The 19,623-nt window shown below is 49.7% G+C and overlaps 1 protein-coding gene across 1 annotated transcript in view; it reads right to left on the reverse strand.

Moving 5' to 3' along the window:
* LOC126522886 (uncharacterized) overlaps positions 1-19,373 on the reverse strand; it is a 380,337-nt gene extending 360,964 nt beyond the window's left edge. Inside the window, exon 1 of the mRNA XM_050171729.3 lies at positions 18,905-19,373. The gene's annotated coding sequence lies outside the window, so the exon portion shown is untranslated. The remainder of the gene's footprint in view (positions 1-18,904) is intronic.
* Between the last annotated feature and the right edge of the window lie 250 nt (positions 19,374-19,623).

Here is a 19,623-nt window from a genome sequence, read left to right on the forward strand (position 1 = left end):
CTTTTGTGTAGTCGGGCGATCGTAGCACAGGCTGGCTTGTTAGGGCGCTCTTTAGGGCGCTAAAAGCTCTTTCCTTTGCCTCGTCCCAGACGACTGTTTGCGGCTCTGTCTTTCTTAGAGCATCCGTTAGGGGAGCCGCGATATCAGAGTACCTGGGGATGTACCTCTGATAGTAGCCGGCGACACCTAAGAACGACCGAATATCGGTCTTCGTGCGCGGTTGCGGGAAGTCTCGCACAGCGGCCACCTTTATTTCAGAGGGGCGGCGACGACCCCGACCAATCACGTGTCCGAGGTAGACAACCTCGGCCTGTGCTAACTGGCACTTGGGAGCCTTGACTGTCAAGCCCGCATCGCGCAGGCGGGTTAGCACTGCCCGCAAGTGGGCCATATGCTCAGGCCAGGATGCGGAGAATATCGCTACGTCGTCTAGATACGGTAAAGCGAATTCTTGCTGTCCCCGCAACACTTTATCCATGAGGCTTGAAAAGCAGTATGGCGCGTTCTTCAAACCAAAACTCAAAACTTTAGGACGGAATGTCCCCATTGGTGAAATGAACGCCGCATACCTACTAGCCTCTTCTGTAAGAGGAACCTGCCAATAACCCCTGACAAGATCTAGGGTGGAAATAAACTGAGCGCTACTCACTCTCTCAAGGCGCTCCTCGATGTTAGGGATCGGATAAATTTGATCCTTAGTGATGGAATTAAGCCTGCGGTAGTCGACGCAAGGACGAGGTTCCTTGCCCGGTACCTCAACTAAAATCAAAGGGGAGGTATAATCACTCTCACCCGCTTCAATAACACCGAGCTGTAGCATTTTCTTTACCTCAGCCTCCATAATATCGCTCTGGCGGGGTGACACCCGGTACGCCTTGGATCGTACTGGCTCTGGGGAGGTAAGTTCTATGTCATGAGTAAGGACAGAAGTCCTACCAGGCCTCTCAGAGAACAGACCTTGAAACTCTTGTAAGAGCTGGTGTAGTTCGGTTTTCTGCTCAGGCGACAGCGATGCTTTACTTATTAAGTCACTAATGACTTGATCGGTGTCTTTCCTGTTCGTCACTGAGCCTAGTCCCGGAAGCTCGACCGGAAGCTCTTCTAACTTTCCCGCATCGGGAATTTCCTCTCCAGTATCTGGTGCCTTTAACGCTACAGGCTCAATTTTATTCAGTTCGGGCGTGCTCTGGATACCAGCTTGCTGCGCCTCTGACCCTTTTTCATTGTTCGACAACGTCGGCTCCGCAACTACCGCCTTTGCAGCGAGCTCCCGAACCTTCGATCTGGTTAAGGCCTGAACGCTAGCCTCACCAAACAAAAGCCCCTTCTCGCGCAGGAGGTGATCGGACCTGTTTGAAAATAGGTACGGGTACTGGGGGGGCAGCATAGATGACACTGCGGCCTCCGTCTCAAGTGCTCCGAAAGGTCCTTCAATAAGCACTTTTGCTACCGGCAGACACACGCTATGAGCTTCCACTGCTTGCTTGATCCATGCGCACTCGCCCGTGAACATATCGGGTTCTACGTAAGAGGGGTGAACTACATCCATTGTAGCTGCGGAATCGCGAAGCACTCGGCACTCTTTCCCGTTCACGAGGAGGTCTCGCATGTAAGGCTCGAGAAGCTTCATGTTCTCGTCAGTGCTGCATAAAGACAAAAACACGACTTTTGTTTTTGTTTCTGGACACTGCGCCGAAAAGTGACCCGGCTTCTGGCACGTATAACAAACGCGCGCTTGCCTCGTCTCGAACCGCTTTCTGCGTTCGGCTTCGGTTGCCGCCGTCTCCGTACGTTCGGTCGGACTGCTTTCACTCGCATCCGCACTACGTGTATCCCCCTTTGCTCTCATGGGTGTGAACTTCGGCCTCTCAAACTTGGAGCCAAATTCACCCTTTTGACCGTCCTTAGCTCCACGAGCCCGACGCGTCACAAACTCCTCGGCTAGCTCAGCGGCTCTAGCCACCGTACTAACGTCTGGCCTATCCAAGACCCAGTACCGCACGTTCTCAGGTAACCGACTATAAAACTGTTCTAGCCCGAAACACTGCAGAACTTTCTCGTGGTCACCAAACGCTTTCTCTTCTTTGAGCCACTCCTGCATGTTTGACATAAGCCTGTACGCAAACTCTGTATATGACTCACTTTTGCCTTTCTCATTTTCCCGAAACTTCCGACGGAACGCCTCCGCTGACAGCCTGTACTTTTTTAGCAGACTCGATTTCACTTTGTCGAAATCCTCTGCCTCCTCTCTCTCCAAGCGAGCGACTACGTCGGCCGCCTCGCCGGGTAGCAAAGTGAGCAAGCGCTGTGGCCACGTTTCCCGAGAGAACCCCTGCTTCTCGCACGTTCGCTCAAAGTTAACCAGGAACAAACCAATGTCCTCTCCAAGCTTAAACGGCCGCATCAGGTCAGTCATTTTGAACAATACTCGTTCTCCTGCACCGTGTGCCTGACTTCCATTACGAGCGCGTTCCATCTCTAACTCGAGACGCTTCATTTCCAAAGCGTGTTCGCGCTCTTCTTTTTCTTTCTGTTCTTTAAGTTCACGCTCCTGTCTCTCTTTCTGTTCTTTAAGTTCGCGCTCCTGTTTTTTTGCCGTCTCCTTTTCCTCAATGGTCTCAAGGCATTCCGACAGCTCGTCATCCTCAGCTTCTAACTCAAGAATAGCCCTTAGCAGTTCTGGTTTTCTGAGTTTGTCTGAGACATCCAGACCCAACTCTCTTGCAAGCTCCAGCAATTTCGGTTTGCGCAACGACTTCAAATCCATGGCTGCTCTGAATGCTGCTTTCTCTACTGCCTACTATTGTCTTGCCGCAAACTAACCCGGCAGCAACGACAACCACAATTACCAGCTCTGTTTCTGACACTAACAAAAGCCTGGCAAAACTCAGAAGAAGAAAGTCCCGCACTCACCAAACCTCGCAGCCAAGAATTCAGCGCAGTCGTTCCGCTGCAGGCAACCAGTCATCACACAGGGCTCGTTGCACTGCTCCCGGATGGTCGTTGTGCTGCTCAGCAAACAGTCAACCGCATCTCTTCGCTGCTGGCCTCCGTTGTCGCGATCTCACCGCTGGCAACCAGTTGTAGTAATCGCACCGCTGGCACGAGTTGTTGGGGTCTCGGTGCTGGCGCCCGTTATTGCGAATGGGTCGCAAGCCCCAAGGGTAGCGTTGGCCTGGCGGCCTGGGGCACTGGAAGCATCCGAAGGTCCCGGCAAAGCATGAGAAGACTGGTAACAGAACAACTTGTTTATTCTAACATAGCAAAAGAGCGGCCGGTCAGGTCGACCGAAGTGGAGAGACGGGAGAGCACGTAACTCAACAGTACAAATCGGAGCCTCTCTCCTGGCGTCCGGGGGCAGCTGCTCTTATACTCTCGGCGTCGCGGGCCTGAAGGAAGGTCACGGGATGAGCCCACGACACGGCGGAGCATGGTCCCACGACGGCGCGCACGGTCGAGCCGAGAGACATGTTGAGCCGAGTGTAGTGACGCATCGCCAACCCGCCGACGGACAGACCTGCTGGCTCCTCACTTGGGGAGCTCCGCTCCCCGGCTGCCGCGCTTTGACAAGCGTGGGCACACACACACACACGCACACGCACACACGAAGACACGTGGCACTGAAACACGCTTGGACACGCTTGGCGGGGAGGCGTTGCGGCGGCGTCGAACGGGCCAAAATGTCCGCCGCTTTGAACGAAGCCCCGGCGTCCGTTGCATCCGCGCCGGCATTACCGCGCGTTGTAGGCGAAACGTAACAGCGCACTGACGTTGTGATATGCATACTTCGAGGCGTGCTAAACGAACACCAGGATAGGATAGGGATAACTCCAATAAAGTGCCGGCAAACAAACACTAAAGTACGTAAGTGCATAGTTACTCGTACCGCTGAAGCAATGAAACGAGCGCATCATTACACTTAGGCAAATTAGTCTGCGTATCTGATGCTAAAGCTGCGCGTATAAGGAATGCAGTATGCTATACGGTTGCAGTTCCGCAACATTCGTGGTGCGCGCAAGATTAACCTAAAGCTGCTGCATTTTTGATGAGGGCTGCGAAAGCGCTAGTTAAGCACTGACCAGAGACGAGGAAGCACCGTCGTTCCCAAATTTTCTTTAGCCGCCGCTCGGCAGGGGGAGGATATGGGGGGGGATATGGGGGGAGAAGGGGTCGAGGTAGATGTATCTCAAGAGGGGGAGAAAAAAGTGCGGATAGTATTACGGCCTGCAGTGCGGACACGCCGAGCACCTTATAGCTATTCCGCAACACAAGTTACCGCGGCCATCATCACAGCTCGACGTTTTATCGTTTTTTTTTTTGTCTTTTCCCACGTGGTCACCCTGTCGAGGTTTGACCGAAGCTATAGCTCAGCTTCGGTTAATCTCACTGCACTAAAAGGCCGAACGCATTCGGCGCGACACGGCCGACGTTCCCCAACTCTTGCATACGAAAACAGTGCCGCACCTGTCACAATGACCCGTCGTTCAATATTAGCGGCACACGAATCGAGCCGACAGCGTAATAAACGCGTAATGACAATTCGCACTGCCTCCACGCAAGGCATGCAGGTGTATGACACGATGCGTGTACAGTACAGAACGCGGCGTTGGTTGGGCCGAGCTATCAAACATTCGGCGCGCGTGTGTGTGGGCCCTCCCCCCCTTCCCCCCCTTCAAGCTCTGTGTAGGGAGGGGATGTTGCGTGGACGTAGTACATCGTCTACACGGTGGTGCAGATCGTTAGGCGCACCGCATGCCGCCAGCCAATCCCATTAGCCGATGCTGTGGGAGGGGGCGCGGGAGGGGGGGATCCCTCCTGACCCGACCTTGTCTCCGGATCCAACCCATCGCACATACACACGGTACACGCGCATTTGCAGCGAGGAATCGCGTGCGTTCCCGGACCCCGCGCGTGGAGAAGCGCGGCTGGCATGGGGCGTGCGCAGTTGTGGGTGGCCCCGAAGCGGACGGAGAGCAGCCTTTACAATGGCGCGTGGAAAAGAAAGGAAGTTAAATAAAGAAAAGGGCAAAATGACCCTTCGGATAGAGAGAGGCGCTGTATTGAGAGATGCGCAGTATATATATATAGCATAAGACAGGATATACGCGGCAGCGGAATGAATGTCGTGGTCTCGTGACCGCGTCCATGGCGTGGATCGTCGACCCATCAGTGAATAGTCAGCTCTCCAGTACCACGTGGTATGCGCGTTATTTATACTTTTTCTATAGCTCCTTCGATCCCAATCTCGACAAGATAACTCGGTATGCGCGCGTAATTTTGATTCAGCACGAAATGGAACAGATATCGATACAAATATTGATGTTTGACGTTTAATGGCGCAAGGGGCAGGTATGGACAAAGAGCGCCAATCGATACAACGAGTTGCCACCGCATGAAATAAACAGGCATTGCGAAAGCTTCCTTTGTTTTGCTTTTGTTTGTTGCAGGAGAAAGAGGGGGGCAAGGAGACCGGGACCCTTATCAAACACGGTATTAACCCGATATCAAGTGGAGAAAGTGGTTAATTTTTGGCATAAGCGCGTGTACAGCGAGGTAGGTGACGCAGGGAGATAAGTATGGGAAAGAATCTCGATAAGAAGAAGGGTGTATATCACCAAGTGGAAACAACGGTACGACAGAGACATGGACAAGCATGTAACATAACACAATACCAACAAGTCCTATCCGCCATCTTCGATGAGAGGCTAAAGAAAGCGCCACAAGCGATGCAGAAAATATATATATATATATATATATATATATATATATATATATATATATATATATATATATATATATATATATATATATATATATATATATTCTAGTCGAGACCAAATAGAAGTGAAGCTGGGCAGGTCATGTGATGCGTGAAGCAGATAACCGCTGGTGTATTAGATTTACTCAATGGATGTCGATGGAAGAGAAATCGCAGTCAAGAACATGACAGAGAATTAATTGGAGAGATGGCATTAGAAAATTTACAGGCATGTGACGGAGTCAACTGACGCAAGACAGGAGGCCAATTGGAGATAACTAGGACAGGCCTTCGTCCTGCAATCCATCGACACTTAATAAGGTGACGACGATAATAACAATAGTCGAAACGACAATAGTGCATGAAAATCAAAGCTGTCTGCAAGAATTTCTATAGCCACTCTACAGACTCTCTACCACAATAATGATATGTTGACTGTCAACTGCAAGAAAGGCACGGCCGCTCTATGCACAGCTTAAATTAAGTTTTATAAGCGAAATGATCTCCTCCATTGACTGTTCCCGCTCATATTTATAAGTGAAAAAACCCGGCGCCGCACGCCCGCTCCCCACACACAGCCTGCAGACGTGCCATCGCCGCCAATTACAGGTACACCGCGAAAAGTGTCGGAACACTCAAAATCTCCGGCGTGCAAAAAAGAACGCACACTCCACCCTCCTGCCGACAAACACGCCAACGGATTAATAATTACGCACGTGATTCGCCGCTAAGCAGCGAGGACAAAATCCCTGTGCTCCCCCCTTCCCCACTCCTAACTTTTCATCTTTCCCCACTCATAATATACGAGTATATATATGAAACGACACGAATCGCGCGGGCGCCGCTAATGAGTTCAATTAACAAGAGTACGTGGTCAGCCATCACCGCAGCCACCACGTGTGCAAGAGCCCTTCGTTCATCTTCTATGGGCCACAGATCCGATCAGCGCACGAAGGGGCCAATGTACGAAGGGTGGGAAGGTGGCGGCGAAGATGCGCCCCTCCGAAAGCTATATTCGCCTGCCGGGGCGACAACTGCGATCAATTCGCGGTGAGCGCGGCCCTGTACACAGTCAAGCCACAACACCACCCCCACAACCTTACGGGGAGGCTGGAAGGCGAGGGGTGGGGAGGTGCATTATACCACCGAACTCCGCGCGAGCACCGTATATAAATCTCGAAGTCGGTGGCGCGAAGACCCGCGGGCGGTGGGTGACCCGAGCACACATGGAGTGGACGCAAGGCGACTCGTAGGCTGTATAGTGCTTGCCAACGTTGCGAAGTACGGTGCCAACTGATGTAGAAAGACGGCGACTAACTTCTTTTCCACCCGCCGTCGAACGACATCGTACAGCCGGAGTTCGAACTAGCCGGCAACGACATAACGAATCATCGGTTACATCGAAGTAGGTCTATAGTGCTAGATTAGAAGGTGACGTCGATGATAGCGACGTGGGGATCGACAAGCGGGTTTTAGCCCGATTTGTCACCGCAGGTTCGAAGGAAGTCCACTGTCGCTAATAAGCACGAGGATAAGACGTAGTGTTTCCGTTGAGACGATGTGAATGACCTTCTGGAAACACCATAGACGTTGCACACGCTCGTGTAGAAGTCCTCTTCTCTGCACGGCATCAAGTAACACATTTCGCTTCGCAGCATGCGTGTAACGCCAACGAACACTTTTGCGTAACGTGTTTCCAGCAATTACGCAGTATACCAGCGCATACTTGCACGACAAGGTTCTGCTGTAACTGCGGTGGTCGCTGTCGCACCGGTGCAAAGGCGCGTAAGTACCGAGTCGAGACAAGACCGGCCGGCTGCAGCTGCTCCGATGCGGTTTATAGCACCTCGTCCCGCTGACTCGAAGCCCCGTGTAATCCGACCAGGCGGCGACGGTCGGCCTTCCCCCTAATCCCGAGTCAAGCCTGGATGCGTAAATCTATATCGCGCAGAGCATAATGGGAAAATACGAACGCCCTAATCCTCGCTCACAAGACGCCCCTGTCTGTCGCAGGCCGTCTGTGCAGACGCGCCGGAGGAAGTAGAGGAAGCGCAACTGGCGAGCCGATACCGCCGGAACAAGAAAGAAAAGAAAAGGAAAAGAAAAGAAGAAACGGAAAACCGAGAAAAAAGAAAGGAACTACTTATACTTCAGATTGGTGGAACTCGTCTAAGAAGCGGCTTTAAGCGCATCAGCAGCAGTTTTATCTCTTGTGTGCAGCCGCACGGCCCCCGTATGTATACCTTGATAGGGTCATGTCGAGCGTCTGCGCAAAAAAAACGCAGGATCGAGGGAGATGAGACCAAAACCAGAGCTGCTAACCCCACAGCTAGCCACTACGAATCAAGGAGAAAAAAAATTGTTTCGCAATTTTTTTCCTGCTCTTTAGTTCCGAAGTCATTTAACTATACGCAGCTCCTCACTGCGAACGCCCATAATCTCCTCAAGAACTACAAATTTGTGATGCGCACAAGGTCGGTATGACGCTCGAAGGCATACACTGCGCGCGACAAGATCGCCATCGACATGTTTCTTTTCCTTTTTTTTTTTTTACACGACATAGCCCCCAACTTCATGCAGGCTCTATGACGCAGCATTCCAGGCGCCCGCGCGTTGCGGCACGCTAATGCGCAGTACATGCATGCGCCTCGCGTGTGTACATAGTTCACTGCACTCCCTACGCCATCGCCCCTCTGCGCGCGTACTCTCTCTCTCTCTCTGGATACGCTGGAGATAGCCTCGACACCGTGTCTGCGAAGACGCGTGTACCGTGAAAGGTGCACGTATCGCGTTGCACAGAAACAATATATTGGGCAGCTCTCATCATCAACTCCCTCATGCCACACACCCTCCTTCCTTTTCACAAGTCTGTTATGCCCCCAAACTTCTTTCCCAGCGTGGAGTAGCAGGCCCGAGGTGCTTGCTCAGGCTGACTTCTCCACCTTTCTGCCTCCGATGTCCCCCGCCCCGCCCCTCTCCTCGCCTCCTCTCTCTATCTAAGTTATCCTCCTCAACAACTTCCTCGACACGGAGTAGCTAGGAGTAGCACATCACCAGAGTTTTCCACACTCCTACGTGACTATTCGAGACCGTCAAATTCCGCCATGTTAGTGAATTCGCAATCACGTCACCTCTGAACGGTTCACAACGCGGTACGCGCCCTCTCTGATTGGCTCAAAACCCAAACGTGGCGGAGTTCGACAATATGGCAAAGACCCCCCTTGATAGCTTTCTAGAATAACACCTGAGAGGCCCGAGAGGCAGCGCTCATATAGCCACAGCGGACCATTCCGCCTTTCTCTCACAAAATTCTCTTTCTTCTATCTCTGAATTCCTCGATTTCCACAGCTTTCTCTTTACGTGGGTTCCGAAAGCTATTCTCACTGCGCCAACGACAACTGCCACGCCGCCTTGTAATATGCATGTCTTGAGAGAAATGGGCAAAAAAGACTGCATCGCGCTCCCTCTGTCTCGCAGCATACCGTGAATTACGCTCATGCCCACAATCTCGCGGCGCCCGTGTGTGTGTACACACGGGACAGGGACGTGAAACCAAAGTCGTCTGCATGCAGATTTTATGTTCTGTACCCCGCGACGCCAAACATACGCTGCAGACAAGGTCTCTTCGGTGCCGAAAGCTATGCGCGCGCCCTCTCGCGGGAACCGTCGCGGCGATCGCATACTCGCCGGTGTCGCGACCCAGAACCTTTCGGATGTCTGGGCGTGTGTTGGGGGGGGGGGGGGGGGGGGGCATCATAGAAAGTGAGTACGGTATACCGGGCCACGACCACGCAAGGCACACACTGAGGCGACATTCAGTTCTATCGTGGCAGCGTTCATTAGCCGCCTTCGCGCAGAGAAAACAAACCATTCCGCGCAGCGAAGACGGCTTTATTGCGAAGACACCTCCTTTACGACCGTCACGGACATCTCGGAGGTAGTCGTCGAGGGAGGACTCCTGGTATTGTAAACTCCGCTTAAAGGGAACTCTAAAGGTGGCCGGAGTTTTGTTCCGTTAAAACGAAATCCCCCATTTAGGCAAAGGGCGCCGCGTTGAAATACGACTGTTTTACGCACGTTGATCACGTTTTCCCGTCACTTAATCTGTTAAATATGTCCTTTTTCTGGCTTGATTTGGATACGATATGTTAAACGTAAGCTTCGCTTTGGTTATTTTGCTCTAATACTAATTCGTTACCATCTTAATTCTAAAATTTCTTGTAATTATTGAGACCTCTCCCTGTACATTAAAGTGTACGCATTTTGAGATGCTACTAAATAAGACTGAAGTGCGTAAATCGTAACGGGACACGCAGTTAAAGAAGAGGAGCTAGGATTGAAGGGGTGTGGCATTATGACGGATGATGCCAGTGCCATGGCCCATGGTGCCAGTGCCAATTGCCGACAATGCTTGCCCAACGCGATAAATTAGAGCTTAACTGTCGTCTGCCAGTTTTGCCTTGCGTGGTTCCCTTTCATACGAATGCACCGTTTATCCGAATGACAAGTCCATGTTTCGAGGACGACTGGATGTGGAAGAACGCACAACTTCGAAGAATCTCCGCCGAGGAAAAAAAATAATAATAATGCACGCTAGTTCGTGCGAAATACGCGCCAGTAAAACAGTTGCGACACCAAGCCACACCGTAAAATAATTTACACCTTTTAAAGGCGAATAAGGGTGTAAATCTGTCTACAATTCATCTTGCACCCAAAAAGGGAGTAAAGGTATGAGCTATACACAGATTTACACCCTTATTCACTTTTGAGGGAGCAAATTATCTTGCAGAGCACACATACTTATTCACGTTCTATTTAGGCTAGAGCTGTATGCGGAAAAAACTTCCAAGTATCTTCCACTCCCATAAATGGAAAGGCGTTGCACATATAATCACGAAATACATGAAAGGACGTCTCATATACTTGAAGTTGTTTTTTTAATATACTTATCTGCGACATAATAAATATGTCGAACTGGAATCAGCCACTGTTATCCGGAACACTATTCTACACACCTGTAACTGGAACCATGCTTAAGTATGTGGGAAAACGTGCCACGTATTTATTATGTGCGCTTAAAAAGAAGTAATAAGTTCGAATATGCAGAACAATGTGTCATATATTTTGTAATTTCATGTGGAACGCCGTTCCATTTAGGTAAGTGGAAAATAACTTGAATATGTTGCCACTTATATCTTCAACCCGAGTGGAACGAAATCAAGGGCGAGTAACGCACTGCTCTCGACAAGGAAAGTGTCGCGACGGAGGAGAGAGAGAGAGAGAGAGACGCTACGGCTAACCAAGCGGAGAAAGTGTACGTTCGCGCGCCCGAAAGATGTCGGCGTTTTACCCTTCCTTAACGTGGTTCTCGAAGGCTCGAGACTATGTCTCAGCATCAAGAGCAAGGCACTGTATAGTGCAATGCGAGAGAAGAGAACCCCCAGAGACACCCTCAAAACAAAAGATTTTTTTTTACTTTCTCTTTTCTCTATCTCTCTTCCTCGGAAATCCAGGAACGGCGAGAGAGGCCGGGCGCAAGCGCGGCGTTAAACGAAGTCACGCACGCACGCAGGGACGCACAGCAGTACACTGGATAAAGTTACTCGGAGACAAAACGTTAAAAAAAAAACAGGAATGAAAGGAAGGAAGTAACGTGTATATCCGAGCTCGTCGTGCGAGTCTTATAACGCCATATCCTTCCACGAGAGCTAAACAAAATAGGAGGATGCGGGGTGTGTGTGTGTGTGTGAGGGTGGAAGGGAGAGACACAAGGTTCATGACGCCGAGTTTCACACGAAAGCAAGAGAGAATCTGCCTGGCTGGGCTGCGCGGACGGCGCTCATGCGGCGGAAGCAATTCCCCGGCGCCATGCACGTTCGCAGCGAGGCCCTTCCGAAAGCGATCTCCCGGCCTGTGGCACCGTGAAATAAGCTCCCTCTCTGCCGCCGCCGTAGCTGGGCAGGCTTCTTTGCCATACAGAGAAGCCGCGCTGCGCATCCTTTCCCGTGAGCGCCAGTCGTGCCGGTGGTGAAACAAAAGAAGAGAGCTTTATTCCCTTCCTTTCTTTTCTTTTTTTCTGGTTTCGTATCTCCTACTCGCTTCCAGATTACGCGAAAAGGCGGCAGAAGAATATTGCGAGCTGTACAGTGGGTATAGTACACGTGGAAAAGAAACAACGAAAACCCGACGAGAAACAGCAGACGACGCTATACAGACTTTGCAGCAGAAGGAGCAGACGTAACACGCAGGCGAAGCTATAGAGCTCGCACCACACACACGCACGCACGTGTAACGTTATAACTCTATATAGAGGTATATATATATACGGGGAGAATGCCAGTTTTATTATGCAGGCGCGCGCTGCCGTGTCGACTCCTCAGCCGACGTGAATATAGGCAATCTTCTCGCGCGCGCTCCAGCGCTCGTTTCTGCAACGCCCCGCCATCTTCTCTCTCGATTACGTAGTTTCTTCTCGTCTTTCTTTATTTCTCGTGTTTTCTCGTCGCGCTGCTCCTTTTTCTCGTTTACTCCGCGAGCGCCCGCTGCCAATTCGGTAGTGTATACGTGATACATTATTGAGACTTAATTCCATCGCCCGGGCGATGAAAGATCGCGGAAGAACAGCGAGGCGAGGTGGCGCGTCGCGCCGTTCGTATAATATTATACCCGGCTGCCGCCGAGTCGAGACGCCCTAATAGATGCTTCGTCGCGAATGCAGATTCAATATCGAAGTAATATACATGAACTGGGGTGCACATTTACGGCGTTACCGTTATGAATCTTTATTAACTCTTTCTTTTCTTTTTTTCCAGGAATGCTGTCGTAGGGTGCGAAGAAATCGCTTGTTGCTAGACAGGACGTTTTGAGCTTGCACCTGATAGCACCACTTCTTGGTCTCCGGCTTCACTGAATTTGACTGAGAACGTGGGGGTAATCAGTTACTGCCATGCAACCTGTGATTATGTTCCTACTAGGCCTCCATACCTTCTTTTTATCCTACTCAAAAATACACATGCAAAAAAAAATACCTATAACAAATGCGTCGTCGTACTCATTCGCCGATTCAATATTGAGGTAATATACCAGATGAAATGAGGCGCACAGTCCCGACGGCGCAGTTATGACTCTTTATTTACTCCCCCGCCCTTTTATTTTTCAGGAGTACTGCGATATAGGGTGCACGAAATCGCTTGTTGCAAGGTAAGACGCCTTGAGAGTTTGCGTCTGATGATGATATCATTCCTTGGCCTCCGGCTTCGCAAAAAAAAATGCATTGCCACTGCGGTCTAATCAGTTTCTGTACTTCCAACGACGAGAAAGTCCTTCCTTGGCCTGTCTTTCTGTTTTATCCTTCGGCATACACTTGCAAAAAAACGAACGAGCAAGAAACCCCTAGCATACTGCACAAACATTACGGTCCTGTATTCGACTCCAGAAGAGAGTTTCTGCATACTAGAAACGGGGTCATCCGTACCATTAAAAAAAAAAAAAATACACAAGAGAGATACGTTCACGTGAAGTCGAGGCTTGAAGTGGTCAACGGTGGCCGAACAAGGCATGTCTCAAGCTGACGCGTTTGGACACTTGACTCGACCTCGAGACGTACGTCCCTTGTTCTGACACTGTTTATCACCATACAGTTACACAAAGGTTCTACGTCAGTTGTGCGGGCATGTAAGTAATTTTCATTTTTTTAACTATGAGTTATACAGCAAGACAGCACAAGTATACAGCAACCACGTAGCCAGCCAGCCAGTAGCAACGGTCAGGGGAGTCCGGGACGATTCCAAAGAAAGCAGTTCACTTTAAAAATTAGGTTATACAGAATGGCGCGCGGAATTAAAGCTTGAGCCAAAAACAGACAATATCCTTTGCTGTACAGCGAGGTGATGCAGTTTTCATTGATTGCTCTATACCGAAAATGCGCCGCCGCAAATGCGCGATCTCCAAATTTAACGCGGCAATTCTCTTTCTTCTTTTTTTCAGCAAATACTAGAAAGGGCATCATAAACTTGCAGATGTAAACGTTATATCTGTAGCGCAAGGGTAATCACAGAACTCTCACACGTAACGGTAAGGCATGAACTCTTAAAACGAAACACCCAATTTGTATTCCACCATCAAATTACAGTTGAAGTATGCCACGAAGTCCCGTAGGTTATATACTTTATAAGCATGAATGGATGTTCGCCTATAATGCACCACGTTCGCTACAGCTTCACGACACAGTCGAAGGAATATTGCAATTGTAAGCATGTAATTAATTAATTTTATTACGAAAAGAGCATGGAAAAAGCAAGAAAGTGCAGCACGGAGACAGGAGAGTGTTGTGTTGTGTTGTGTGGTGTTTTATGGCACATAGGCAACTAAGGCCATTATGCGCCAAGCTCGAGGTATAGGAAAATTTTCCGTGTAGTTTTATAAAAATGTAAATAGTCGTCGGTGGTGTTGTGTGCTGAAATAGTTAGAGTTACCTCATGATGGAGTAAGAAAAAGATTGTAACAATGGGCACTGATAAAAACTTTTAAAGGGGGTCGGGTAACCTCAGCGGCCATCCTTGCCAGGGCAAGGATCTCGAGGCTCCTAACCAATCAAACAAAGTCCTCGGCCTTTTTCTCAGAAATGAGAAGTGGCTGAGGTGTATGAGGTGAAGTACTGCGGGATGATTTACATATTTTTAAGAATACCAGCTTCTGTTAAAAATCTAAAAACGCTAGACATATCTACAATTGCATTATCACTCAAGAGCAGTGCGGGGTGAAAAGGGATGCATTGGTTATAAAACGGGGAAAAGCACTTTTCCGTAGCTTTTCTAGTTTACTGCATGAAATTAAAATGTGATTGACTGTAAGTTCATCTCCGCAAGTGCAAATTGGTTTGTCTTCTTTCTTCAGCAGAAAGTTGTGTGTAATGTGTGTGTGACCTATACGGAGACGGCAGATAATGACTTCCTTGAAACGCTTCTGGTGCACGCATGACTTCCATTCACCTAGAACTGGTTTTATTAATTGTAGCTTGTTATTTAGTTCGTTGTTCCAAGTGGACTGCCATTTTTCTCTTGCATTACTCTTGCATTACAGGAGAGCAGGCGAGCTTTGAATTACGTCCCTCGCACTGTTCCTGCAAGCTTTTTAGCCAACGAGTCCAACGTCATGCCATGGTCCAACCAGTCCAACGTCTGTCTGCATTTGTTGTGATTTAGGTGTTCCCTTTAAGAGTGGGTCATACCGTAAACTTACGCTTAATTGTTTAAGCAGTATAGTTGGTAGCTATATAGCTGCAAATCACGGCGCAATAGTGTAAGTAACGTTACGTATCAGTGCGCGTAATTTCGCCCGGCGATGGCATGGTCAAACCTAAGTCGCTTCGTCACCTGCACGAGCGCGTCCAGATAATTCGACACTGTCGTGCCCGCACACGTAGCAAAGCATATTGGACTTTGATGTTGTCGAGGGCTGACGCGAAGCTCCAAAAGAAAGACGGTGGGAACAGCGAGACCCGCAGTAAATATACAGTGCAGTGCTAAACGCATGTCGCGCATACCTCGGTGCATACCTTGGTGCATTGAACGAGAAGAAGGGTAGCTTGAACGCGCATGCGGTCAAGTGGATTTTCTTTGAAAATAAACGAACACTCGCCAAGGGCAACAAAAAGGGTGAAGTTTATGGCGTTTCGAGACCCGTATACCGTGCCCCTTGTTCCCAAATGCGAGAAAGGCTGGGCCGTCCCTTATATACGTAATAGATGGCGTAGTGAACTGGTGTGTATCTCGGATACATCGATTAAGCGTATGAAGCGTAGATTGAATGAATGAATGTTCCAAAAGAAGGAGGGACGACCGCGATCTCTCTGCGGCGACGATCTTTCTGATGCCAAAGCAGCAACCTGTTTACATGCACGAGAAAACAGTTCAATTATACACGCTCGGAAGCACGTTTTAGATAGAAGATATATATACGACGTTTCGCTTGTCGTTCGGTGGCATGGCCATTTATCAACGGTACGAATTTCAAACAGCCCGAGACGGATGGATGGATGTTATGAGTGTCCCCTTTGGAACGGGGTGGTGGATTGCGCCACCAAGTTCTTGCTATTATACTGCCTAATGTCCTAACCAGATAAAAAATAGAGAAAAAAAAACGAAAAATAAAGAACGCACGATGAATTCCCATAACCAAATTTTCTGACCCCCTATTGTGAACTTTGTTTTTCTACGTCTTCGATTTTTGTCGTTTCCCTACTTCCACCAATCTTCAAATCGCCTCTTACTAATCTCTATCGCGGACACGTTTACTTTCCCCCTGCTCTCGCTAAACCCAAGGGCTTCAAGAAGTCCAGTGGTGCCTAAATCGACCGCTGGGCAGATATCTTCACACTCTAATAAGAACACGCTCCATAGTTTCCCTAGCTTTACCGCAGCCAAGCACATGCTTCTTCTTCCTTCTTATATCTCGCCGAGACGTCTCCCAGGGCACAGCGCCACCCAACCAGATACAACGCACTTAAAGCGATAGGAAGTAAGCAAGGCCATAGCCCTCCCCGGACTTCCTGTGGCTGGGGAACAGTTTACAAGCCAGAAAATGAGCCACGCTAAACGCCCGAGGGTGTGACGAAGACGACGGCTGCAGGAACGTCGGATGCGCAAATCGTTGAGAGGGCAGAGTACTGTTTTCCTTTTCTTTTTTCTATCCGTCGATGCTGCTTTCAACCTGTCTCGGCTTTCTTCGTTCATGCGGGCCGACCTTGAAGGAGGCGCCAAAAGTTCCTTTTCCCCGTATCTGCGCGCCAGTGCGGGGGGACCACGAGAGGAAGAAGAAGCCGTCGCGGCAGTTCTCGAGGAAGCCCAACAACCAAACAAACCTCTCGCCTTCATCTGTTGCCCCCCACCCTCGTCTCGACGACGCTGCAAACACACGGCGCGCAGCAAGCAGGGCAAGCACCTGACGAGGATGCTTAATTGCTCGTTCGAGGGAGAGGAGGTCGGAACGGGCGCACGTTTAAAAAATCGCCGCAGCGAGCAACGAGAGTTTCATTTCCTCTGTTCGCTTGATCGTTTTTTTTTTTTTCTTCACTCTTTCTTCTTCCTCCCAAAAGCCACTCCCCATCGCTATCTGCTTCTTCTTCAAAAAAAAAAAAAGAACGAAGAGGAAGGAGGACGCAGACACAGCACCACGAACATAGAAGTGGAAGGAGGCGCAGCGGTCGTGCTGCAGTAACAAAGATATGCCTTGAAAAAGAAGAAGAGAGGTCTTCTCTTACTTCTCTCTCTCTCTCTCTCTCTCTCTCATGACTTTTCGTTGCAGCCAAACTCCAAAAGGGGGGGAGCGGCGGGCTTTCACGCCAATGGTCGTTGCCTCTCCGGGGGGAACCACTCCGCCAACGCACCTCACGAAGAACCATAATCGCCCGCCGTACCACGCCGCTGCTGGACCGGTGCACAGCAAACGGCGACCACGGACGCGGACCATTTCTGTACCGCTTTTACGCCCGCACATTTCGACGGTATAGCACCATATGCCGCGCCTACAGTATATTCATATGCACGCGGGATGCGGCAGGCGAGAAAGTCAGTTTACGTCGGAGAAGCTTTCTTCGGTCCTCCAGAGAAAAGATAAGATATAAGAGGCAGCAAACTCTAAAAGGCCTGAGTGACCACACGCATGCGCTAGAGCCGACGTCAACTCGCGTCTCATGGCGGATAAAGAAAGCGACTATTATTTCCGAACAAAGAGCTTCTGGAACCGAACCGCCGCGTACAATAAAGCTTTTCCCTCACCGCCACAGCGAAGGTTGATTGATTGAATAAACGTCTGTCCAAGCGCCCAAGAAAGAAAAATAACCTTCCGCTATTTCGGGTCGCACCACTTCAATTGTGACCGCAGTGAACTGCGGCTTTGGCAGTTTTATAAAAAGCTCGGGACCAATAGAATTCAGCGCACCTGCTATATAACCAGCAGGTGAGTCGTAGGCAACGGTAAGCACCTCGCGTTTTTTGTGCGCTGACAAGTTTCGCCTGCGTACTTGTGTGTACGTGTTTTCTTTCTTTTCTTCATCGCGCTCTCTAAATATAGTAACAATAATAAATGCGCATACTTCCACGGTTAAAGGCAACCGGTACCAATCTTTTCCCTTACATAACGGCAATATCAGTTTGCGGGTATTCGTCAGGCCTAGAGTTAGTATCAAGCGAGTCGAATCTGGGGGAACGAACAATAGGCAATTGGGGTCAGGCGTTATGTTATAGAATGAAAAACAGCGCCTAGCGCTGGTAAATATGAATTTGCTGTCTTTGAAAGTATTACGAACATCGATATATTACCCTTACACTTTGCGAAATATAACCAATACATCAAAGCCTGCACGGCTCTTACCGTTACAATAAATGATCTGGGTTATAAAACGAACGTTCAGCGATATCAATTAGGTGATTATATATTGCATGAAATCAGCAATGCTCAATTTACTCTACACCACAGCTTGGGTCAGGGGAGTTTCAGCCAGTTTCAAAACAGTGTTCCATCTGTGATACCAGGATATTGAAAAGTATTGAAGGACCCTAGTAATACTCTGGTCACACGGGTAACTTTCGATCGCAATCGAGCCCGATCGGAATCGAATTTCTCGATCGCAACTGGCTCCTTTGCAGCTACGGAAGGGAACAAGTCACGGTCGTGAAATTCGATCCCGATCAAACTCGATCGCGATCGAAAGTGCACCGCGCGAGTGATGTAAAAACGCCTGAAGCTGAGTTACGTGATAAACATTAGCAAGAGGCAGTTGAGACGGACACGTCTCGCCGACCTTGGGCCAACATCAAGCCGGCACGTCTGTCCCCGAGGAGTTCGCACCAAGCTCGTCCCTGCACCTGTGCGCTCCTCTGATGAGGGTTAGTTCCGCAGCTGAACTTCACTGCACAAACTCCACCTGTATTCATAACCAAGAGCAAAAACGACGGTTTCGCGATGCATAGGGGCACGTTTAAATAGGCGCGACGACACGACATCCTTCTGCGCGTAGCCTGATAAAGGACACGGGACATTGGCTTGTCCTCGAAGTCTGCTGACACCGCCTGAAGAAAATCGTCCCGCGAGGAAAAAAAAAAAAAAAAAAAAGGAACTTTCGTTGCAAAGGAGCAGTGCACTCACCGCATATCTTGGTCATGTCAGTGAAGTCGAGGAGCCGGGCAGTCGCGCACGAAACAAACCAACCTTGGCCCGGAGGCAAGGAGGCGGTGCGCGCACACCCCCCTTCCGCGACGGGCAACACACAACACGCGAGCACGCCGCCGTAGCTCACAAACGAATTCGGCCGGTGGAAAACACAAAAGTAGCTGGCGACGAGGACAGCGGGCACCGAAGTGAAGAGGCTCGAAGCACAATCGAAGCGGTAATCCAGAGGCAATGCGCTGCTCCGATGGTCAACACCGATGCACGCGTTCGAAATCACCACCACCCGGGCAAGCACAAGCACCGACGCTCGACGCCGCGGGACGTATCCATTGGGAACCTCAGCTGAGTCAGAACTTTGTGCGGCCCGCTTCCCTCTCGCCACCACAACGCGAGAGGAGGACGCTGTGTCACGTGAACAAATCCAAACCTGTCTTTGGCGAGCGCGCTGCCATCTAGGAAACACAAGGCGAACTTGGGAGCATCTTGGTGATTTCGGTTTCGTTCCTGCTTGTTTTTAACATTTCGAGCCATGTTTCCAATGTTTTATCGCAAAATACGTACTACCATAACATAATGTAACAGAAAAAAATGCAATATAAAATGAATTATTGTTAATTTGGGCTACTTGTTTTTAAATAGGAACGTTTTAACAGTTTCCACATCTTTGGAGACGCACTAATCCAAGTGAAGTCAAA

The sequence above is a fragment of the Dermacentor andersoni genome, chromosome 6, assembly GCF_023375885.2.
Source record: "Dermacentor andersoni chromosome 6, qqDerAnde1_hic_scaffold, whole genome shotgun sequence".
Classification (NCBI taxonomy): Eukaryota; Metazoa; Arthropoda; class Arachnida; order Ixodida; family Ixodidae; genus Dermacentor; species Dermacentor andersoni.